This window comes from Dreissena polymorpha, chromosome 9, assembly GCF_020536995.1.
Source record: "Dreissena polymorpha isolate Duluth1 chromosome 9, UMN_Dpol_1.0, whole genome shotgun sequence".
Lineage (NCBI taxonomy): Eukaryota > Metazoa > Mollusca > Bivalvia > Myida > Dreissenidae > Dreissena > Dreissena polymorpha.
In genome coordinates, this window is record NC_068363.1 from 9447333 (window position 1) to 9474673 (window position 27341).

The following is a 27341-nucleotide window of genomic DNA, read 5'->3' on the forward strand; positions in this document are numbered from 1 at the left end:
AAAGAAAAGGTATTGTATTGTCCCGGTCGCAAACAGCAAGCCGGTCCATTAGAAAAAGTGTGTATACTCCAAAAAGTTAATTCATATATGTCAGCGCAATAAACACTTTTGACAATTCGAAAGCCTGTAATATTACGGTGGATAAACAACATACATAAAGCTTTCAAACCGATGTCCTTATTCTTAATGTTAAAAGTGAAGTTATTATAATTCATACGATTCGCGAAGTATGTTCTTACACGCATTCCGACCAGTTGATCAAAGACCTATAGGTTCTTCATAAGATACCTGTATCATTGTATTGATATTTCGATTCCAGATCTGACGGGCGACTTAAGCCTCGTCGGCCTAACCTGGACAGAATCGCCGCTGACCTGAGAGCCATCCGTGGCCTCACCTTCGACAACCCCGCCGTCACATATGTCTGGGTCGGAACTGGTATGGGATGAATGTATTGTTTCTTTATTGTTAATTTTCAGAGATTAAGCATCCGAGTTTTGTTTGTATTTCAAACAAAATGTTATTAAAGTAAAGCATACTTAAATGTCGTACATTTATCTTTCATTATTATAATTGAATTCTCACTGTGGATCACCTTAATCGTTGACATTGCAGAATGTTTGATTACATAAGACGATTGCATGCACGGCCATCCGCACGAAGAAGAACTAATACCAGCAATGCAAAAAGGAAAACCTTGCTATTGCATTTGTATCAATTTGAAATTAACAATCGTTTGGTGTAGATAACTTATGTAATTAATTTGTTCTTGACCCGCATTCAGTTTGTTCTTGACCCGTATTCAACAACAAATTCTTAACAGTAAGTCTAAAAATATTTCTATTTTTTTATTCTAACCGTAATTTTCTTATATAGTGTTATTCACATTTAATATGACACATAATTTAACGTATCTAACTACACACTTTGTTCATTAGAACAATTTATTTATGACATAAGAATCATTTGCAGATTGCATATTGTTGAATTCTGAACCTGTTTCTTCCTCTCTCTTAGTCGACCCTTTATTCTAAGGACTTATATAATGGCTTGGCGAATACGATAATTTTTTGTTTAGTTTCTTAATTTATTATTCTAGAGTGGCATATTGGTTTGACAATGCCACTATCAATAGATTTGTTATTATAGCTACATAGCTTCCGATACAAAATATAAAACGATATGTCTTTTGCAATATATGTTGTTAAACGCGTCTTCAAGCGTTATGCTAAGTATTAAATGGTTTGGTTTGTAAGTTTCAAGAAAAACAATGAATACCATCATTATTAGTAAAAGTCAGTACCTTTATGATTGTCTCCGTGTATAATATAATGAGAAATATTTTAGCTGCATCATACAGGAGTGTGATGTGATGTACCTCGATGTACTTTATCGAAAGTCATCTATTGCCACGCAGAAGAAAGAAATACACACGACACACAACACTATAACAAACATAAATATATGAACATGATACCACAAACTACACCTGAACGATGAATGAAAAGCATTTTTTTAAGATGCCTTTTCACAGATGTATTGAAGTTTGTCATTAAATGCTTAATATTGATAATAATTAACATTGGATCTAAAATTATCCAGTAAAAAACACAAGAATTCAATTTTAAAAAAGAAAAGAAAAGAAACCCTCAACTGGGCTCGAACCACTGACCCCTGGAGTCTTGGATGTAAAAGTCTTTCGCTTAAACCACTCGGCCATCCGTGCTCATGCTATGAGAGAATGTATTTTTTACTTTATATAAGCAATCCTCGAAGTTTCACAAAATATGACGCCAACAACAGAATTTTCCAAATTGTTCAATCGTTCTGCGTTGCAACGCTTTATAATGTACAGGTTTTTAAATTGTCGAAAGATGCATATAATTTATATGCTAGAACATGGTTAATGTTTAGTATTACTGTTTCCTCACAAATATCATAACTTAAACAAAAATGTGCGGTTCTGAAACAACTTTTTTTAATTTTGTCAATTTACCAAAACGTGAAAATGCCCCTTTAAAGCAACTTTTAAAAATCCAAACCAGAGCAACATTACTGAAACGTGAATAAAGTGAAAGTTGAACAAACAAGTGTCTTCTAACAATCTCTCGTCGTTGATTTACACACGTGATGATGTTCGCTATGTAGCTGTCTACAAATAATAATAAGAGCCTTGTTCTGAGAAAACTGGGCTTAATGCATATGCGTAAAGTGTCGACCCAGATTAGCCTATGAAATCCACACAGGCTAATCAGGGACGACACTTTGCGCCTAAATTCGATTTTTGCTAAGAAGAGACTTCATTTAAACAAAAAATGTCATAAAAGCGGAAAGTGTCGTCCCTGATTAGCCTATGCGGACACTTTATGCAAAAGCATTTAGCCCAGTTGTCTCATTTATTTATTTTTTATCTATTTATTAACGCATTCAATGATTCAACATTACCACTCACACATAAGTAGATTAATTAATTAATGTATTGATCTTTTTTTTTCATTATTGATTTGTCTGTGTGTTAATTTGTTCTTGTTTGTTTAGTTCGTTCGTTCGTTCGTTTGTTGTTGTTGTATAATTTATTTACTTATTAATTTATATAGGTAAGTTTCCCTTTTTGGAAGATCAGGGAAAATAGTGCTTTCCATTTTAATGTCATTATCGGACTTGATAACAATACATATTTTATTAAGAACTATCAGCACGTCGGAAGGCGAATACTACTACTATGTAGATGTTCGTTCCGATTAATATTTCCGATGTGAGAGTCAATCGGACAGCTTATCAATTACAATTAGTTCTATGTCCAGCAGGATTAAAATGTTCTGAGACATTTGTAAAACAGTCAGGAAAATGTTTAATGTCAAATTTATGGCTATTCATTCTTTGACTATATTTTTGATTAGTTTGACAAACATACTGTTATAGACATTTTTTACATGTTATTTAGTAAATAACACTAGATGATGCACAATTTAAGTTATTCTTAATAGTAAATTGTTTATCAAATGTAGAGCTGGTAAAACTATTTGTTTCTGTAATATAATTACAATGTGTGCAACGTTTTCTGTTGCACTTCATAACTGAATTGAATTTTCTATTTTTATTATTATTAAGATTTGTATGTAAAAAGATATCCTGTAAGTTTCATATTATATTTCATGTATTTATTATTATTAACATAGTATTTAGTAATCATTTATTACTAATGTCTCTCTATGTCGTGCCACCAACAGAAGGACCACAATGGAAATAAGGGATATTGCTCTTTTTGTGTAATCCTTGGCGTTAGTGTGCATGCAATAGTGCATTCTGTGCATGTACTTTTCAATTATGATTGTTTTGTTACTTCATATTGTTTTATGAACATGTTGAATCAATGCATTGAGTGTATGTATGCTATCTCCGAAATAAATCTCTCTATCTATCTTGTAAATATTTAATGGGAGACTGCCCTCTTGTATTTCATAGTATATTCGAATGGAGTGACCTCGCTTAATAAGGCATGCTAATGCATATGCATAACCGTAATAACTCGAAGTTGTCGGACACTTAACAATATTTACTTTTGTAGAGTCCGAAAATTTAGATAAAAAAATATTTTAAAAATACGGGTGACCGAAAATTGAGAGACGAACTCAAAAGATTGCATTGACCATCGGATGCGGGTTTGCAATATGTAAAATGTCAATTGTATTTACGAGTAACATCGCGTGCTTGTTAAATGCCACGTCGGCGTACAATATGATTTACATTTACGTATATTTTCACTTTATTAAACATAATGTATCATGATTTGTTTTACAGAATGTATCTCCCATGCCTTTTTGACCAACGGGTTCAAAGATGAGCTTTTGATTTACCAATACTTTAGTATGAGCCTGCAATTAATGCACTTACATCAAAATCTACTAATTACGAATTCTGTGCTAGTTCGTCATTCGTATTCTATTACAATATATTTTTGTACAGTAATAGGTACTGAAGCGTTTATTATTTGTCACAGTTATCGTTCACGTTGAAACCATTTTGTATTATGGAAAGACACCCATAGACATACCCAAATTCGCAATTGAAATGGTTAATTGCCCTAAGACTTTCACCTTTTGGGTTTTATGCCCTTTATCTGGTCATACAAACGGATGATGGACGTGACACCAGATAAGCGAACACAGGGACAAAATCATGTTAAATAGCGAGGTATAATTTACTGTCCGAAACATTTCAGTCATAAATTATTGACGAAATCCCGTTTAGGTCAGAAAAGAGGGTGTCGGAAAATGTAGTGTCCGAAAATGTAGTGTCCGAAAACTTAGAAAAAATACGGTAGTTTACACGTGAACATGTAATCGTTCGATCGCGCATTCGCACTATTAAGCATTTGTTAAAGACAGCATTGTCATAGTACCACCGATCACAAACCGCATGACCATCTACGAAATGCCGTTCGATTTTATTCCGCGTCTAAAATTTGTTTCTGGCAACCGCTGACAACGAACTCATTGCTTAATGCGTTGTGTGTTTGAAGTATAAGCTGACATAATAAAAAATATAAATCTTGTGTATCACTTTATAACCGGCGTCATGCGTCGTCAGCTTTTAGCTTTTATTTTCTCAACCTTGATTGATTAAACGTGTTCAAAATATTTACCTTGATCATACCTGGACCACATTCAAATATCAATAAATTTTGCAAAAACTATCTCACAAGATTATATCGTGCAACCTCTACAAGGAACATGTAGGGCTCTAGTTTGATGATAATTGATGTACGTACTTTGGTTAGAATGTTTATATTCCAAATACTTCGAACCAATTCGAATACACTTAATGTGTATCCGAAAACGTCAGTTTTTTAAAAGTTCCTCCTCATGCGAATACATGTACAATACATGCGGGTATCTGTGAATTATTTCATATTTATTCCAGAGCGACCTTGAACTTTTAGCTCATGACAACTATTTAGAGTCCACAGGCTTGGTTCATAATAAAAAGAATAGTGTCAACATGTTTTTCTTAACACGACTACGATTAAACCTAGCAAAGTGGAGTCATATCTAGGTAAAGACCCCCGTAGAAATCACATTGGTTTCGTTATCTTCTAGAAAACACATTTACGACTCACTATTTTGATGAACTGAGGCCGACCCTTATATCTTAACAATAGTTAAGCCGAATTTGAATATTGGTCAAATATGAGCAACACTACATTTTGTATATCAACTAGTAAAATGTATAAAATACACCATTAGAGCCACATTGCTGACACTATCGTGTTTGAAATAGCTCAAACTGCTGTTTATATTTCACACATATAGGCCAATTTTAAACGTGAGTCAAGTGAGCTACTAAAATCTTATAAAATCCATGTTGTTAATTAAGCAGCTACATTTATAAGCCCATCTTGATAAAACTTTACAATATGTAGACCAATTTTCGAGTTATGCCACTTGGTCACCATGTTGAATCTTTGACATTTATTGTTCGCGTTATCATGATCATCCTTTAAAGAAACCTTCCCAGTTTGTTATAATTGTATCTCGCCTAAGATGCAGAATTGTTAAGATATGTTAAGCACATTAGAAATGCAGAAGACACTTCCCAATTACGCCCATTGCGTATACGGCGTCATCATTAAAAGTATGCTTTACAATAAGTATACTTGTCAAATCTGATTTATTATCGAACATGTTATATTCTTATAGTATGTGTTATAGTCATATTTTACACTATGTATACATACATATATTAGCATTCAATCGTTTGTAACTGATGCTGTAATGTATCTATCAAATGTTATAAATTACATTTATGTTTAGTATTTGTTTACATCTGTGTGCCAGGAACACCTAACATAATTATTTGCTACTACATGATGTGTTATTCATAGTAACACGAACATGTATGGGGAAGGGACATAGAGAATACTATGTTAGTGTAAGTGTTAACGTCTCGCAAAAAACACGTTTCGTGTCAAATAACGTCGACCTCGTTTGAAAAATTTCTGCGTACGACTTCACATTTACTTAAAAGGGAAAATGAAATATTGTCGTTATCATAAGGCTTTATTGCCTTTCGTAGAATTAATCTGACAGATGGCGTCAAATTATAGTGTAACGTCTTTACAAACCTTCGATTGAAGAACTCGACTGGTTTAACGTTCGTAAGATTCGTAAGAATTATTAAGTTGGCGAACATGTTTATGAAACGTTCGTAGGAATTGGCGTAAGAATGTTTGTACGTAAGAATTGCAGAATTTTTACGAAAAACGTAAGAATTGTTTATGCAACGGGCCCATTAAGTTGATACAAAAAAAAGATAAACTGATACAAAATATAACTAGCTTAATTTATCTGTGTGTAATATTACCGCATAAAATAATTACTCAATTACTGTTATATTGCCATTGCGACAATACAATTTTTCAAAGAACTGCACAACTTAGAAACAAACATGTTTTGTTGGCTGCCTTTTTATCACATGTTTCAGAAGTTGTTATTACATCCCTTACCTTTCTTGTCTATGACTTTATAATTTTGATTTGCTTTCAACATGAACTTTGGTAATTCAACAAATCCCATAGGACAATCCTCTCTAAGCTGTATCGTAAGATTAAAGGACACGCAGTACACCCACTGATACGTTAATTATAAGCATGTAGTATTATCAGATGGTTTAGGCTAGATGGGATTTTTTTTTAATTAAAAAGATCCGTGTAGATTATAGATAATTTTAAGACCATGACGACTGCAAACAGCGTTAGCAATGAAATACCGATTATGAAGGTATATCCGCATTTGTAATTGGAAAGATTCCGTGTTTTATGTAAACACATTTCACAGATATATGTATGTCCGAAGAGACAGAAAAACATAAGTAAGATTGAATCGCGCATATTTTGCCTTTCAGATAATGTACACTACAATTGTAGTTTTTATATTACAAAAGGATAACGGTTTGGCTGAACGTCAGGTCATGACACAGGATACAATAGAGGATGAAAACACTGAAACCAGAATGATCGACACTGAAAGCGTCAATTGCCTTTTGACAAACAGATATACTCGCTGCCGTCAGTTAGAAAGTAAGAAAATCGATAATTAAATGGAAATGTCATATAAAAGACATTGCTGCTCCATATTGACTTTTTAATATGCAAAAGTTAAATCAAACATTCAAACTACTTAATAACATGATATGTATCTATATTCGCAACACTGTTAAAGTGTTACTTTTGAATGGAGTCGTATTTAAGATTCTATCAATATTTACAAAGACCCCTGACCGCAAAGATTGTTGCATTATGAAAAAACTACACGCTATTGACTAGGCCATGGTTGATAATGAGACAGCATGTCCCATGTTTGATTTCATTGTAATCTACAATAGAAGCCGTGTATTTTCGACAAATTTATTATGTGCTTTCTGATATCATTTATCGCGTCGCAGCATAGCGTCTAGCGGGGACAAACAGTGAATTGTGTCGTATTATCAGGTTGTGTAATTAACTAATTATTATTTTTAAATCGTGTTTTTAATTCACAACATCGTTGGCAGTTGTGTGACTAGAAATAATATCCGCTAAAATATATAAAATCACTTAAAAGAAATGTTTGTCTTAATAACTCCATGTAAGTAAGGTGCTTTGTGTAATTATCCCGGTTTTCGTGGATGAAAATTCTTTGCATACATATATTTAAAATATAAACACATCATTGACAATAGGTCGATTAAGATTAAGTCCGGGACTAATGGGACAAGATTTTGTTTTGTTTTTGTTTTTGTTCGAACATTCGAAAATATGATTTATGGGATAAAAAGGACGAAACGAGCTTTTAAATACATCACAACGTCTTTTATTAACATCAAGTGAAAACCAAACATGAATAGAAACATAATACGACAATTGTTCATTATAGAAACAACGATACAGATTTTATGTAAGGTAACGCTCTTGAGAAGGATAAAAACAAGTACCATTATTGTGCTTTTGTTGTTATTTGAATCTCAAACCGACCTGCAAATCAAGAGAACAGTCCAATTCTTCCTCATCTATAGATTTTGTTTACAACTAGCTAATATTTATAGTCAAGTACTAACAGTCCAAATATTTTACCGCTTCGTTACGTGTAGATTATGTATAACATAAGTTTAAACAATAATCAAATATAATAATAAACTTACTTACTGCCACGACAATTGTTTGACATATTGTGGTCAATTTCAAGAGCACATTTGCTAAATATTACACCAACAAATACTACATTAAATAAAAGAAATGTAATCAACATGTTTGTAATCAGTTTCAACAGTTTTGAAGTATTTTTTTTTATTATTTACATACAAATCATGTATCGCAAAATATAAACACCATCACACCACAACACTTGTATTGTATTGATGGAATGCCAAGCAATTCAAACTGTCTTATATAAGTTCCATAACAAGATCTATTCGCCTAAATAGAAAAATGCATGTGCACAAGACCTTTTCACATATAGCCATCTAAAAATAATCAATGTGTATCTACCAATTGCAAACAGATTTGTGTATGAGTAAGATTACTTCCCACATACTGAATTCTATTTTAAATGTCCTCCAAATTCATGAGCATGTAAACACATCCTTCATTACAAATGATTCAACACAAAATAGGTCATCGTAATAAGAATACAAAACAACTCGCATAATATAATATCATTCTGCAAGAAACAAAAGTCGTTTTTCAAATGTATGCGAATGTATGCATGCATGTTACTTGCAAAGGCCTAGCAAAGGCCTTTTGTTTTATTGCCTTTGTTAGACATATATGCTTTTCGTGTGCGTTCAACAATTGCATAGTTAAATGGATTGAACCTAGATTTAAAAGACTCAGTTAAACTTATGCGCAAGTCGTTTCAACTCCAGATCGAAAAAATATATACATCTTTATATTTCGTTTTTAATGTGTCTAATTATAATCATAAATATAAATGTTTCAGCGGCTTGTAAAGACATGTTGACATGTTGACTTTATCTTTTGTATTTATAGAAAACTACAGATGGGTTTCATTAACTATCCTAACAATACACTAAAATTATATAAGCCGTGGTATTATGCATGTCAACGAAACAATGATCTTACTTTTATCGTGTTTCGAAACACGGATCTATCTATCGTTTATTATGTCGCTATGGCTTTATGTTAAACTTTAAGTAAGTAAACAATTATGTTTTAATTTCTTTAAACGAATACATAAAGAAACACTGTTTGGGTAACACAATATCAATTGATTACTATGTACCACTGAAAACATTGTGTATTCTTTGTCTGTATATTTTTTAGTCTTTACCAAAAGTTAAAATTGCTAAAAATAACAATACAATAAAAAACAACTAACGTCTACCATGCATCTTATAAGCCCATCCACCTACATAACAAACGATAAAACAAGTTAAGACCTTTTTAAACAGACAAATGATTGCTATTACACTGTACCAATTAACTAAGCTTATGCATCTATAAAGCAATACAAGAAGCCAAAACGAAAAAGCACCGCACCGTTGATGAAGTGTATTGTTAATGACAAAATCATTACTGATATTTATTCGAGAATTAGTGCAAACGAAATGTACTCATATACATTACCATACATTAGTTAAATATTGAAATTTGGTGAATTCAAACTCGAACTTAAAAAATACAGGTACTGGTCAAATCGCATTGATGTTTCCCTTTCTAGCATGATGCTTTCACATAGCATAGATAGAAATAAAAACAGATGCTTGTTTACGTGTATTAATACACTGCGCAATTTCAAGAGTCACTAAAAAAGATCGCCATCTTTATTAATGCAAACGACGCCGTTGTACTAAGGTTTGTAATTTCGCGCATTCTTACTCGAAACACTGATTATTTACATATTTAGGCGCTCTTTCAGAAGCAAGGGAGGTTGACGCATTACCTAGGGTTGTCCTTGACCTGTGTTTGCAGTTGCAGTCATTCCTTTGAGAGTACAATCCACCTTCGTGAACACCGCATGCACCTAATAAAGAAAATGAGACCCAATAAACCTATTACGGAAATGAATGTTGTAGGGAAATAATTTTAGAAAAGAACACGGCTTAAACCTTTACTTCGAAACGAATGGTAAAACATTAAGAAATCTAGTATTTTACTCGCTGAAATGACAATATATACAGTTATTTATTTATTCATAATGATAACGACGTTTCAAAACTGAGGAAAGCATATATAAAACAAGTAAACCGTAAATCAGAATAACGATTGTGTTATTAATCGGTTATAATTTGTTCATAACTGCTTCTTACACACCATCTGAAAAGCTACCGTAAGTGAAGTGCATGTAAATAAAAGCATATTAATGGTTATTGGAACATAAGAATCAGTAAATGCTGATTATTACATTTTAGGATTGATTTCAACAGAGCCGTCAACCATTAATGTATCACTTACATCTGTCAAGTTAGGTAATATTACATTCTATGACTCCGCGTGGTTGTCAAATAATTTTATGTGAAAGGTGTTTATAAACACAAATGTTTTGGATACCGTCAATTACAGTATACCAGAATCATGAATACAAACAAAACTGTAATCTAAATGGACCAATACACAACCTTAGGAACAAACACAAAGAGCTGCGTAAGTGTCGTGCCGAAAATCAGAAACCCGGATGTTATTCCATAGAGCAGAACCACCTGGTCTTCAAGGACCAATGAAAGGGTGAGCGCGACGGCACTTAGGATGACAACGTTGTAGAGACAAAGGCCAATTTGGTGGGAGTCGTTCAGAGCTTCAATGGTTACCTAAAATTAGAATACACACAAACAAAAATGAAACAGAGCGAAGCCCTTTGTTAAATTACGCATCGGCATACCACACAACAGCACAATCAACACACTTAACCAATGGCATTTTGTACTTCATAGAGTTCAAATTGTAAATGTTATTGCGTTAAACGAACTTTGTCAAATCTTAATTGTTGAAATACATGCAAATAGTGAGGTCAAACCAGAACAGTAATCTGAAAAACACATCTTTAAAGGGGCCTTTTCACGTTTTGGTAAATTGACAAAATTGAAAAAAGTTGTTTCAGATTCGCAAATTTTCGTTTTAGTTATGATATTTGTGACGAAACAGTAATACTGAACTTTAACCATGCTCTAAAATAGTCATTGTATGCATTTTTTGACGATTTAAAACCCTGAAAATTATAAAGCGTTGCAACGCGAAACGATTTAATAATTGGGGAGTTTTGTTGTTGTCGTTATACTTTGTGAAACGAGGATTGCTTATATATATATAGTATAAAATACATGCTTGATTGTATGAGAGAGGATGGCCGAGTGGTCTAAGGGTTTGACTTTTTACTCCAGGACTCCAGGATCCAGTGGTTCGAGCCCTGCTGAGGGTTACTTTTTTCATTCTATTAATTTTATTATTGATTTTTCCTGGAGCTTTTTAGATCCAATGTTTACATTTATCAATATAAAGCATTTAATGACAAACTTCAAACAATGCCCAAATCTGTGAAAAGGCCCCTTTAACATACAATGATCAATAGTTTGCGATACGTTCAAATTATAAACTAGTGTACAACAGTAGAGTCAAGACTGCATACATGACGTGTTTCCCATGCAAGAAAAGCACCAAACGAAAGCATCATTCCTTCAAAGATGTATATGGTCCATGCAAAGTACGTAGATTGTTTTGACACGCACGTTTGCACGAAGAATCTCACTTCCTCGTCATTGCCGACCACGTTTTTCTATCAAATGTAATACACACTGTTCTATAGACGCGAGATGAAATACATCAGTTGCTAAAATATTTATTCCAGAACCGCGAAAATGTTAGGCAATTTAAACAATCGAACGCTTTAAACAACAAAGAACACATTGTTAATTAAGCGAAATTTAAGTTTGTATCACATAAAAGCATCACATTTGTTTTATTTATTGTGTGGTAGAATGGTTAAAAAAACTCAAAGTGCATTGGACTAGGCATACGAGCATAAACACTGTGAGGGAAAGTCTAAACTCAAACTTAAATATACAAAACTATTTGATTTGTAAATGACTCTCCTGTTGTATACAATACCTCATTTTCCAGTTCATTGCGCTCCACCTCAAATGGACTCACGATCTGCCAGACGATTAGAATCGCGGTCAGTAACATCACGATGACAGCAATCATCGCAAAGAGTTGAATATCCTTGATGGTCTGAAAAAAGTTTCTAAAGCCGTCTTATGTAGACACAATGTCAAAAAAACATTTAAGTATTCATTAAGCTTCATTATGCACTAGTCTGACATTCACTAAAGGGACAAATGGGCTTAGGTACGACAAACTTTCTCGACATGGTAAAATGTGTGAAACTTATATTTAAATTACAAGACGGGGTACCAGTCCTATTTGATGCTCAGTTTGGTTTGTACCTCTGTCCTAAAATGCGACAAGATTCGCGTATGTTATATACTCACATATTTAGCAAAGTTTTAAAAATTGAACCTGGTTTTTACAAGACTGTTACTGCGGTAGTTATATACTAGTATGAAACGCCGTCTCCATTTATTTAAAATTAAATGGACAATACTGTCCGGTCAATTTGACGTGTACATGTGACCTAGACCTTTAATGTAGGAAGACATGCGTTACCCACAATACGCAGTATTCTCATTTTTGATATTTAATATGACAATTTAAAATCGCACGAAAGTCTTGAACGATGCCTATTTATCTGCCTTTACACATGTAGGTGCAAGTACGGAATTTATATTACACACGGAATCCATGGTCTACAAGGTGGTGTTATAGGAATAAAAATGATGAATAACGACTTTGCGATTGGGACAAAGTTCAAACGAACCAACGAACTCTTGACAATGTTGACTGTTTTATCGAGTAAGCAGGCTCAACAAACAAAAAATTAGCGTAAATACATCAGATTACATAAAACTACTATTTCATTTCTTGCGAAATGTTTCTTATGAGAATGAATATGCCACAATGATTTGGCTTAAAAAACGAAAGCAATCTGTGTTAGTCATATGAATGCTTGGTACGAAAAAAACACATATCAATTTTGTTGTGTAAACTTACCCTTTTCAACAGTTTTTTGTTTGTAAAAATGCGGTAGACTCGCCACGTTTTGGAGAAAAGCGCACTAAACGTTATGGTGAATGCAAGACAAAAGCAAACAACTCTTGCCTGAAAAAGATGCACATGCGTCGTGTCAAACACCTAAACATCAGGTCTGTCACAAAGTTGACAATACCATATCAAGTCATGTCAGATTAAAAGAACAGATAAAAAAGTGTTTAAGTGCGGAAAATCGAATCGCAAAGAAGAACATCTGGTAAAAGTATAATTGAGGGTATAACTCAAGTAATGTATTTAGTTTTCACCTAATGAATACGTTTAAGTCATTGTATGGTAAACCTATCAGAGACATTACCGTTACTGTTAAAGCCACACACTTTGCCTCTGACCTTGATATGAAATACCCATTAAATCAATACATAAAGATGCAATTTGAAAGTGTGCAAAATTGTCATGAAATCTATATAGCCTAGTTAACAAGTAATTTATTCGTTTCAAACGATACCGCTTTTAAAACCGAAAGTAGAATATCTTTACATATAAGTCCATTTCGATTATTTTAAAGTCTTAAAACGCAAAAAGACGGATTTCTACCTTGTAACCACCAGATATATTATTATTGATATAGATAAAATTAAATATATAGCATAGTAAGCAAGTAATTTATTATTCAAACGATACCGCTTTTAAAACCGAAAGTAGGATTTCTAGACGTATACGTCCATTTAAACAAACGTGATTATTCTTAAGTTTTCAAGCGCAAAAAGACGGATTTCTTCCTTGAAACCACCAGATATATTCTAATTGGCATTGATAAAATATGTTTCTTATTTATACTTTAATTTACTATGCCAAATAAGTTGTGTTGCTTTAATAATAAATGTCATGTTCTTCCAGGATTAACGACATGTGATCAGCCATAATATAATGATCACACATGTTATTTTCTGGATCTAATATGTATAAATACTACCACAGCGTAAAATATTGACTTGATTAAACGAAGAAAATACATTTGGAAAAAATGCATAGCTTTAATCGGGTCTTAATGATATAGAACAAAGCGGGTATTTCAAACGTCCTGTTCTTAATATGAAATTATGTAAATATATGGCGAAAGCGTTGTCAACTTTTTTCCCGACCTTGAATGATGATTATTTAAATACACAATATTTGAAACTGTGTTCGTAGATATATTGAATATATGTACAATAAGATTTAAAAGCAAAAATTGTGAAAACAGTTAATAGCACTACGTTTTCGAAATATGAAAAAACAAACATTAAAGTTGACTTTGAGGTTACCACTCAGATCTAAGATAAATGAAAGATTCTTTAAACTTTATGTAAATCTCATAAATAAAACATATACGCGGGTAATTTCTATGCGTTAATGAATTAAAGATGAAGCCACTTACAATGTAAGCAAAACGGTTAGAATTCGGCGTCTTGAATAATGTAATGATGATTTTCGAATTGCATTGTATGATCATATATGTAACTATAACCACATGTGTCGGAAATTCTCTCTCTCAACAGTGTTGAAAAGAATGTAGATTATAAACAAGAGATGGATTTTTACCTGGCACATGGTGCTGGTAACATTTCCCGTGGGTCGAATGAAGACTGTAACGTAACACAAAACGCACCCAAATAAAAGGACGTTGTTGATGTTTGGTGAAGATAGCTTCACGAATCTGAAATATAAATTTAAGATATATATATATATATATATATATATATATATATATATATATATATATATATATATATATATATATATATATATATATATATATATATATATATAGATGACAACAAACAACTAATATATATATATTAGTTGATTGGAGTCAATTGCAAGAGTAAACGATTTATAGTGTTTATTGTGATTAATGATTTAATAATAACAGCACGAATCGTTGATTACTAAACAACCAAACATAATTTGAAGTTATATACGTTTATATCGTACTAAAGGAACAATTTGCAACTCACTCATTAAAACTTACCTGTTGTTTCTGTAGTAGATATTGAACGAAAGAAACAAAAATACAATGATGATTCCAAGACCAGACAATACACATATCGTGATGTACAAGGCCGGTGGGATTCTAATCTCCTTCTGTGTAACAAGCGTTGAATCTCGAGGGATCTTGTTGTCTACAGACATAAACGAACACATTTAAAAAATAATATGTTGCCTTGTATGTATAAGTTGAACTCCCAAATTTGACGGATATTTATGTATGACTAATAATTGAATTCCTGATTGCGTTCATTATATATATAGGTAATGTTAAAATTACATGTAGCCCTAGTTAGTGCTTTTGAATATGCTCATTCAACTGTAATTAACGGTTATACTATGCATAAGCAAAAATAATTGTCTTTATATGTAATAAAAAACAATGTTTATCTATTTAAGATGTATTATCGACATCATTTGGTGGTAATACATTCTTAAACAGCAGTCATAAATCGCGACAACAATAAACGGACATTTATTCTTGGTAAGTAAGCTTTCATATATTAATGGTTAGTGACCAATTTGCGACATACATGTACATAACCTTACAAGCGTGATCAAATATGATATATAGACTTTGTAAAATACAAGTTATCTCAACATAAGCTACATATAGGATCTGGCACGAGTTGTCATATCATACCATATTTTATTGAACGCGTTCAGGAATTTTGTTAGTAAGCGAGCCTTCGGATAGACACGCTGTCATTGCGCATGATAACGCCAAATTAAAGAGGGAGATCAGCGACTGCCCGATTGATGTCAAATGATATCGATCTCGTTTTGGCCGCGCAAATTGCCGATACATTCTATTGATTCGAATGGATGTTTCATATCTTTATTTATGTATAGATCTTTTCTTTAATGAACCTCGCGGTAATAACTCCGCCTTTATACCCATACGCCTGCGCAAAAGCTCACATTTTCAACTTCTGTTCTAGCATCACTCTTAAGCCAAAACAATCCAAAACAATCCGTGTTCACCTCAAACAATTTTCTCAAAACTCTTAAGTGGATTATAAGAGATTAATTCCTAAAAAGCTCGGATTGTTAGAGATTAATCCCCACGAATATTCATTCCTAACCCCACTGTACAACTTTAATGATGGTAGAAAACATCGTATATTCAAGATCATTTGGACACTTTAGTTTCCATGTATACACAGATCTAAGCTTACAGTTTACAAAAAATGTCTTCAAAAGACACCTCAAACTGACAGACAGAGCCAAAAACTGTATCCCACCTTATTTGATGGCGATACATATCGATAATAATGATCAGTTATATGCAAATACGTGACAATAGCATGTATATTAAGACGATTATTTTACCTATGCTCTTCAAATGGTTTGTCTCATCCAATAGTTATTCAGTTTTCCTGACGCAAGAATTGTATTTTTCGAGTTTGAAACTTAAAATAGTTCTCAAAGGTATACTTTTATAATTCTGAACATTAATAATTTACAGTATTTACAATACCATTTTAAATCGAATTATTATTATTGGCGTGATAAGTATGGAGGATTTTTGAAAAATGTTAAACTGGCTGCGTAATTCCAAACCACGCTCCAAAGTCGCAAAGCGGGTTTATTTTATGTAAATAATGTGTACGCGACACGTTTCCGGTCCCATTGGCGTTAAAATATAATACCAGTTATTTATATTGGTGTCATATACACTTATCATACTGACATTAAGTAGCACAATACTTTATATCAAACTAGTGAAGTCATGGCTAGCGCTTGACGACCCCGAATTAATGTTTTTACCCCTTAACAAAGTGATATTGGCCTTTAAAATTAGGGAACACGGACAGTTTTATTTATTAAGTGAACACTTAAAATGTGAAAGTATTTTTTTATCTTCCATGTCAATCAGAGCGTTTAGGTGTTTGATTGTTTGTAGTGTTGTTTACTTTGTCATGTTTTCGATGCAATAAGTCGCATGGTATTCAATTGAACATCAATGAATGACGACAACTGAAAAAAAAACTGCAGTATTATTACATGTATATATAAGTTACAAAATATCATTTAACAAATTAACATTACTATACATTTCGATAGATGGCTGGGCTATTTAACTTGTGGTAATTGATAATATGTATGCAGCGTGCTACCTTTCCAAACTAAGGCTCCGGGTATCCATTCGAATATTTTTGGATTAGTATCCTGTCGATAATAGCCTAAATTTATTCGCTTTGCACCTGAAAAAAGCAAGACGAATACATCAAATCTGCCAGCAATTTAGAAATCACATCTCAATCCAAATGTTTTAGAAAGATTGAGCATGCAAAGTGTATGAAAACAGATGCATCTATATTGTTGAAGAGAAAAAGAGAATTCTAATCACAGATGCTTAAATATATACTACAAAATTCAGGGGACCTATTAAATTGCAGAAAAAAAAAATTTGCTAGCATTGCTAATGATTAATGTATTTGTTGTCATGGAACAAAAATGAAACAAGATCCATGTTCAACGGAACGTTGAAGGACTCACAGCTGACAAGATTTCATCACCGGAATTTGTGAAATTGCTATCACAATATGACATAATTTGTTTAACCGAAACATGGACTAATTCAAAATCTAATATTAAACTGTCTCGATTTAGTGACACCATACATTCATATAGACGCTATCAAAATAGGCTTGCGAAACGTGCAAGCGCTGGAATTAGTGTGTACATAATAGATAATATACGAAAAGAAGTATCTGTTGCAAAAAATGTAATAGATTGTCTATTATGGATTAAACTTTATAAAAATTATTTTAATACTAAAAATGACATGTATATTGCGGTAACATATATAGCACCCGAAAGTTCACCTGTTCACGCTCGATTCGATGGGGGATATTTTTAAGATTATCGAGTCGGATATTAATAATTTCAGCGAGCTAGGTGCGGTTTATGTAACGGGGGATACAAATTCAAGACTTGGACAAAAATAAGAGTATATTGCGTATAATCGTAGTTTAATTAATCTCGATTTCATAGACATTGACTATCCTATGTCTAGGGCAACTTGTGATTTGAATTCAAACCGCTTCGGGGACGCATTGTCAGATTTATGGCTAAAAAATTTCCGAGTTGTTAACGGTAGATTGCATAACGATAAGATTATTGGAAGAATAACGTGTTTTACACACAATGGGCAAAGTTTGGTTGACTATCTATTAACGCGGTCGACTAATTTTGAAAATATTGCGCATTTTGAAGTAAGAGATTTTGATGAATATTCAAATCACGCACCGATTGAATATAATTTAAAAACTGGAACAATTAGCAAAAAATATACGCGCGGACCAAGAACATTTGTTAAATGGAATGCTACAGGGAAGCTTTTATTCGCGAATTATCGAGCGATATTGTAAATCTTGAGTCAAGTCTAATACGCAGGATAGAAAATAACAATGAAACAGAGGACCTAGTTTCAATTTTTACTTAGTATATTACTTCTAAAGGTAATCCGTATTTTGCGCGCACTTTTAACTCCGTTTCAAATAAGTTTGATTCACACGACACAAATAAACAAAAATGGTATAATGCGGAATGTGAACGAAAACGTAAAAATATATGGATGCTTTATACAAATAAAATACTATTAATAACGAGCTTAATCGCCAGTCAGTATTTGAAAAAAGAAAGCATACAAATAGTATTGTCGTAAATTCAAGTCAGATTTTAATCGTACGTTAGGACGCAAGATGGACAGTATAAAATCAAAATCACCTAAAGAATTTTGGAAAATGTTCCAGAAAAGATCCGAGAACCCGAACGGAGAAACAATTGATGTAAAAAAATTCGTTGAACACTTAAAAAACCCTTGCGAAAAATGAAGGTAGTTTCAATAATGAGAACAGTGTTAATTTTGTTCGCAATTTTGACAGCAACCATAACTCTGAATGTTCCTACCCGGAACTCCATAAACCCATATCACTGGAAGAAATTGTCAAGGTCACAACGCGATTAGGTAATAATAAGGCGTGTTCTTCGGACAATATTTTCTACGAATATTTTAAAGAAAGCGTACATGTAATAGGTAACGCATTGGAATTGTTATTTAATCATATTCTTAAGTCTGGGAAATTCCCACGCAGCTGGTCAACGGGTCTGATTATTCCCCTCTATAAAAAGGCGACCCGTTTATACCCAATAATTATCGAGGTATAACCCTTGTGAGTTGTTTTGCTAAATTATTTACTAATATACTAAACGAAGGCCTACACAATTGGGCCACTGCTAATGAAATTTTTACAGACGCGCAGTTCGGTTTCAAGCCGGGCTATAGTACAGTAGACGCAATATTTGTCCTTCAATCATTGATTGAAAGTCATTTAAACAATAAACAAAAACTATTTTGCTGTTTTGTTGATTATTTAAAAGCATATGACTTAACGGATCGTATGCATCTCTGGTTTAAGCTCATTAAGTCTGGTATCGATGGAAAATTGTTGTCCGTTTTTCGATCTTTGTATATTCAGATTAAATTGGGTGTTAAGCATATGAAAAGTATTTCAGATTTTTTTTATCCGACATCGGTTTATTACAATGTGAGATATGTTCGCCGATAATGTTTTCATTATTCTTAAATGATACTGTGTTGCACTTGCAAGCTGATATAAATGCGGGCATTACTATTGATCAATTATCAATCTATCTTCTATTATTCGCCGACGACGCAGTATTAATATCTGAATCCGCTGAAGGATTACAATCTTCTCTGAACAATTTGTTTGAGTATTGCACGAAGTGGAATATAACTGTCAATGTTGGCAAGACAAACATTATTATCTTTCATAAAGGTAGATTAAAAAAGGGATATAATTGGGTTTATAACATCAATGCTCTTGAAATCGTGAATAATTTTAATTATCTAGGAATAGTTATGTCAAGCAGTGGCGCGTTTATATAAGACACAAATACTTTGTCTGCCAAAGCGCTAAGGGCGATGAACTCATTATTTACGATTACAAAATCATTGAATGTACCTCTTAAAATCATGTTTAATCTGTTTGATGCATATGTTGCCTCGATTCTTAATAAGGAAGCGAGGTGTGGGGATTTACTAAAGCTGATAATATTGAGCGAGTCCAACGCAAATTCTGCAAATGGCTTTTAAATGTGAAAACTTCTACAAATTCAAATGCTTTGTATTCCGAAGTTGGTAGATACCCGATGTATATATGTAGATATTAACGAGTAGTTAAATATTTCTTAAAATTGTTCAACGAAAAATCGTCAAACTGTATTTTAAACAATATTATTCGTAGACAATGTAAAGAAGCATGTTATCACCCCCACTCAAAGTCATGGGCATCAAACGTTCGAAAACTCTTGCAAGAGTCAGGTTTTAATGACGGTAATATATCCAGAATCTGTTAATGTTAACAGTTTTATTGTATTGTTTCGCAATAGATTACAAGATTTGTTTATTTCAAAATGGCGAACTGATGTTAATGACACTTCATCACTTTTTCTTTACAAGGAATTGAAACCCATCTTTGAAAGATCCATTTACTTAGAAAAAAAATGAAAATTCTACATTTAGAAACATAATAGCAAAATTAAGACTATCTTCTCATGTTCTATATATAGAAACTAGTAGGCGCCAAAACATTCCAAGAAATGAAAGAATGTGTAAATTATGTACACTTAATGAAATCGAAGATGAGTACCATTTTGTTTTGATATGCCCGTTGTATGATAATTTTAGAAATACATTTATACCTGATGTTTACAGAAAAAGACCAAGTATGTTTAAATTTTTACAATTATTGAATGAGACTAAAAAATCTATACTGATACTTCTTGCTTATTTCTGTATTAAAGCATTTAAACTTAGAGCCGAAAATATATAGATAAGTTTTTTCCCCATAATTGGAATTTTGTATATATTATCTAACCGCATTATTTTGCTCAATCAATTACGGATATTTACATCCATTTAACTTTGTAAAAAATTAATAAAAAGCCTTCTCTTACATATGACGTTCTCACAAAAATCATATATAAGTAAAAATGCATTAACAAAATTATTGTTATTTTTACGCATGAGCATTTATGTGTATTGATTATTGCTATATTGTTATTGAGACGATGAGCTGTATATGCTTAAGTCGTAAATAAACTTTATGTTCTGTTCTGTTCTGTTCTGTTCTGTTCTGTTCTGTTCTGTTCAACGTCTTTAACTGATTGTATAATGCAAGCCAATATATATGTGACAAAAACGAATGCAATGTAATAAAAACTACCTAACTTATGTCCAACAACAAATATAATTGAAATTAAATTAATATAACCTTGTATGCGCTGCAGCAGCATCATTTTATTTGGGTCCGCACCACCTTTGGAAAATGATATTCTTCCAGACATGCCGATGATACTCTGGTTCCCCATGCATTGAAATACGATCTCGCCGATGTCAGAATCCTTGTAGGTGAAGTCACCAATTGTCTTAAGGTGCCCTGCAATGCCTTTTCAATAGTTATTAGAAATAACATAACTATATTTTGTTGTTATTAGCTCTTCAATTAAAAGCACTTAAAGTACATTCGTCACATTAGTTGGTTTTCAAATATTATACCAAATTATTAACAGATTATTAACTATGTCTAAAATTCCATGCTTTTTAAATGACTTAATGGTATAATTTGGCGGGGAATTTGCACTTAAACATATTCGGCAGTAGCATATTTATATGGATTGAATGTTAACAAGAAAATATGTTTTTGCATTATTTCAGTTATTATTATAGACTGTATGCTAACTTTATAAGTACGTGAATATGACTCTCTTGGCGACTAGTACGACTTTATTTGCGGCATATGTTAAAGAAGACTAAAGCATCAGACATACGCTACTTAGCAGTGATATAATTACTATATTTAGTCATATGTTGTAAAGATACCAAGTCCACAATATCTTGAGTCAAACGCTGTAAAACGGGAATACACCAACTTTCGTTGGTAATATTGTGTTAAGCAGCAATAGACTCACTATCTTCATTCATATGTTAAATCTATTTATTTTGGTGGATAGCATCGAACACCTAAGGCCCTCGACTCAATGTCCTGTGTAGAACCAGTGTGTGCTTTGGTGTCTTTTAACGAGATATAAAGAACGTGCCAGTACTGTATAGCGAACCTCGGTGGCTATGCGGACACTGTATCCACTATAAAACGACTAACAGTATATGTTGTTATATGCTATTAAGCACGACTACGACCATCTGTTAAGCAATTCACCAATTTCATTAAGGTATATCTATGCAATTCAGCGGTTATGCGCCTTCTACCTTTAGTCATATTATTCTCAACAGACATGCACATAGCATATAAGGCTTGATAATTTTGATAAGCAATCACTTCTATACCGTTCTTGATATAATAATCAGTATGGTAGTTTCTTGTTGAGTCGTGGGTTCTTTAGAGTCGTGGACATAGCGATCACGTGAAATTACGTGATAAAACGGTCCCACATTATGCAGTCTTTACAGAAAAAAGGGTTTTGACCTGGTCACCATCGTTTTGCCGATCAAAAATGTGATAAAACAGGTCTATATTCTAATTCATCAGCGCTCTTATTAAATATTTCATCTTTTATATTTTGCTCATATAGCGTTCGTAGGTAACACACAATCGTTTATGATTATTTTCCATACTAAATCGTCTGTTTACATTTTTTCGCAGGAAGTTACTCTCCTCTGCAATGTCAGTTTTAAGGCTATTTATAGATATGCAAATCTTGAAATTGGAATAGCCAATCAGAATACACGCTCAACAAGAAAACATTTTCAAGATGGCAGTTTGACACTGTCAAGACAATCGATTATTTATTAATATTACCGACGATAAACATTTGGAAAAGCAACATATATAAAGATCAAAGGTTAATAATTATGTTTATAATTATTCATAGTCATAAATTTATAAAATATTTCTGATGTTATCACTTTATTAAAATTACCCACGACTCAACCAACATATAGCATATATTATATTAAACATGTTAATTCATTGACTTGTACCGATATATTTAGCGACTGCTTTTAAACAGCATATATCCTCTGATTTAGTCATGCGGTGTTAGGTAGCAAAACAACTTCAATTTCAGTCAGATGCTTGTAAGCAGGAGAACAATCATTATCCTTATTTCAGTTGAGTGGTACCGCACCAGCTATCTTTATTCATACGTTGTTTTTCAATACCATACTCACTGTTTTTGGTCATATGATTTCATCCACCATCTTCAGCCATTTGCTGCACATCAGAAATACACCAATCATTCTCAATATTATACTGTTCACCAGCAATGCATCCAACATTATGTAGTTTTATGCTCGGAATACACAAACCATTGTGTCATTGTACACTCTTTAGTAATATGCTGTTCAACAAGATTATACCAGTCACTTAAGTGTGCTATTGAACAGCCTTATTCAAATAATATTTAATTATATGTGATATGTGCTGTTTGGCTGGTCTTGATTTAAAGTCATACAATGTTAATCAGCGAAACACTAACACGCATGGGTCACATGATGTTCAGCTTGCATCCACCCACCTACTTGCTGACAAATAGGAATATACATGTACCTATCAACTTGTGTCAATCGCTTATCAGAAAGATAACATCTTCCAACTGCATTCAAATGTTGTTTAACAGAAATGCACCTACAGGTTTTACTCGAATGCAGTTCACCTGGACAAACCCACTATCTTTAGTAATATGATGTTCAACAGAAATATACCCAATATCTATAGACGTATGTTTTTCAGCAGCAAACCACCCAATATATTTAGTAAAATGTAAGAGACGCATCATTTTACGTCATATGACGTTCAGCAGAAAAGAGTTTTCTTTTTTTGCAATATGCTGTGCAGCAGTATAACAGCCGTCATCTTAAGTCATATGATATTCAGCAAACTACCAATCACCTTGATGAATATGTTTTCCAGCCGAATAAAACCCATTATCCTTAATCATATGATGTTTGGCAGATCCCTTCATATTGAGTATTATGGTGTAACGCATGGTAAATACTACGTAGTCGTATGATGTGCAGCACGAGTACAAGCAATGTCTTATGACATATGATGTTAATACAATTAAACCATGTAATTGGGATATTGCATAGACGTGTTAAAGGTTATTCAAGGGACAATTATTTGGTATTCGAAGAACTGCGTACAATAATATGTGTTCACGTTCGAAAACATGTTGTATGAAATTGTAACTCGAAGTATAAGCGTCGCCCATCGTTAAAATTGCCAGAAGCGGAAACAAGCGTTAAACGTTCAATACACCGCGTGAAATATACCTATACTTCTGAGTTTTTTGTCTGCGCAGTCCAATGCCAATGCAGACATCCAGATATGATCGTAAGCCTGGCCCATACTGGATTTGAAGGAATCCATGTCCGGTGTATGTTCGGGATGAACTTCCCATCGGCTCAGGAATCGAGAAACTATATGGGTGCATGTTAAGTGATCGATTAAAATCAAGCGTAAATTGACGTTTGATACACCTTCAGAGATGAATATCTTAAATCAAAATGCTATTCCTTAATGCGAGCAGATTGGCTTCAGTCAAACGATACCCCTCGACTGAAATAGCTCAGGACGACCGACCATTTCGAAATAAGAACCGTTTGGAACTCTTTTCTTCGACCTCTTGTCCCGAAAGCTAACGTCCTTAGAATTAGGCAACGGGTACGGTAATATTTTATATCAAAATTATTCTTGTAAGTGCTGAAAAAGAGGTCGTCTTATTTAGCAAAATATATGTCCGTGCCCTGGAATTAAATGTATGAATTTAACATTTACTTTTCGTCGGTGTGTGTTAACTATCAATAATTAAAACATACAAATACATTTCTAAAGCTAGGATGATACTGAGCACTATGTCAAAAGACAATTAGAATGTTGATCTACAGTACCGTACTTAAAGGGACTGTCAACCACGACGACGAAGAAAAAATAAGTTGTTAAATACCTTATTTTTTTACAATTATTTATTTATATTGATTAAAAAATCACGACTGGTATATTACATTGCTTGAAAAAAGTTCATATTTTCAGTATATTAGGTAATAAAATTTCGCGATGGGAAATCTAAAGTACATCGCGAAAATAGGTGACATAACGAAATACACACTATAAATAACACAAGTAGATTGATCATATAATATAAAAAAATATACAATTCACTACGCATGCACAATATTCATTCCTGGGTTTACCACGTGACGATGATGATCAATCTAATGGCGTTTTTTATAGTTAACTGGTAGTTACCTGGTAGACATACCCAGTACAATTTATTACCGTATATACTGAAAATATGAAAACTTAACAACTTGTTCAAGTAATGTAATATACCAGTCGTGATATTTTAATCAATATAAACTAATAATTGTAAAAAAATACGGTATTTAACAACTTTTCTTTTCTTCGTCGTCGTGGTTGACAGTCCCTTAAATGCAAATTCGTCCCATGCCATTTGTCTTAACAAAGCATACTATCAAGTCATAAAGCTTTGGTTGAGTTTTCACCTAAGTTTTTTAACAATTATCTGTTTAAATAATCTACCACTTAATGCTCATGACAATTATGGAAAGCTTCTACACGGGCTGTAGACATTTAACTGTAAATAATGAAGGAATAAACCAAGCTTGCCTTCTCAGGACGAATGAAGTATTATACACGTTATGTATTAAAAACATAAACAAAAGTAAAGAAGGGCTGCTGTTTTCATACAGTCATTGAGCAACATGTATCTCGCATTGACCTTTCATTAAAACATTAGATTGATCAATCACATGTAGTTAGTTAACCAAAACTTTGCACTTTAATAACTAAAACTGATGTTAGCATGTCCGTAGAATCTGCCTTTTTTTCGCTAAAATTCATTTGTGTTTTGGCGTGTAAACAATGGAGTAAAAAAACTATAACCTTCATTTACTAGTCGATAATCACGTAAGAGGTCTGCCAAATACGAATCCTTACCTGTCATTCCACCGACCCCAATCTCATCTACGGGGTTAAAGGGCACAGCGGAAGTAAGAAATGCGCCCTCTGCCGCCTGGGCCATTTGTTCCGGTGTGCAGCCAATGAGAGGGTCAGAAATCAACCAGAATCTCTCAGAAAACCAGCCGACAAACACCCAGACTATCTTCGGTCCAAATAGTCCGACCTTATACGCCTGTAGATAACGAGATATTTAACGTGTACACACAAAAAATGTTGCAACGCACAAAAAAAACGTTTTATGTTTGTATCATAAATAATGCAGTGTAACTTATCTTAAGGAAAGGAAACATTACATAGTTCTTATTGTTTCGGAATCAATGGGTTATGTTTAAACTGCAATTATGTTTGTTGAAATGGCATCATCGCCTTGTTAATCAAGGACATATATATATATATATATATATATATATATATATATATATATATATATATATATATATATATATATATATATATATATAATAACTTGAATTGGAAACATTCGAAAAACATCCTTCTGTAAGAGAAAATTAATAAACTACGGATTAACACAAACATAACTGATGAAAAAACATGTAAATGCACTTTGTATTTAAATCGTGGCACCATAGAGAATATGTGTTTCTGTACACTGTTACGCATCTTGTATGTCACACGTATTCCATAGTCGGGGCTGCACGCATACTAATTTCGTATGTAAACAACATATGTGTAGGAATAAATTTATGCAAACAGTTTATAAACTATAGTTTCGATTAACATATTATAGCGCGACCATTGTTTAATGTTGAAAATTTAGTGACAAAACGGTCTTATTTAAATGTGTAATATAATTTTAAATTAGTTTGCACTGCAATCTCTATAATTAATAACTAATACAATTATCGGATGTACCATGATCATTGTCGAATTAGCCTTTGGTTTATTATCGTAGATTAATGAAAGAGTTTTAACTGTTAAGTAATACACAACATTTTCGTTTGTCCAGTATGCTATGAGATTATCCTGAAATGGCATAGTTTGTTATATTAATATAACAATATGTGCTGTCCTCTTAACTTTCTACAATTAACTAGGCTATACTCACTACACATTATTTTAAAAAGCACATTTCTGAAAGGTAAAAATCCGTATACTTGTTGATGTATACTGATTTAATTCTTAACATTTGGTTGGAAACACTGAGGGTATGCATCCAA

At 32.9% G+C, this 27341-nt stretch overlaps 1 long non-coding RNA gene across 1 annotated transcript; it reads right to left on the reverse strand.

The window, feature by feature from the left end:
- Positions 1-7900: 7900 nt before the first annotated feature.
- LOC127846604 (uncharacterized) lies at positions 7901-11759 on the reverse strand. Its single transcript, XR_008033562.1, has 3 exons — positions 11619-11759; positions 10615-10803; positions 7901-10019 (listed from the first exon to the last, which is right to left on the reverse strand). It is a non-coding gene; the product is annotated as an uncharacterized LOC127846604 (long non-coding RNA).
- Between the last annotated feature and the right edge of the window lie 15582 nt (positions 11760-27341).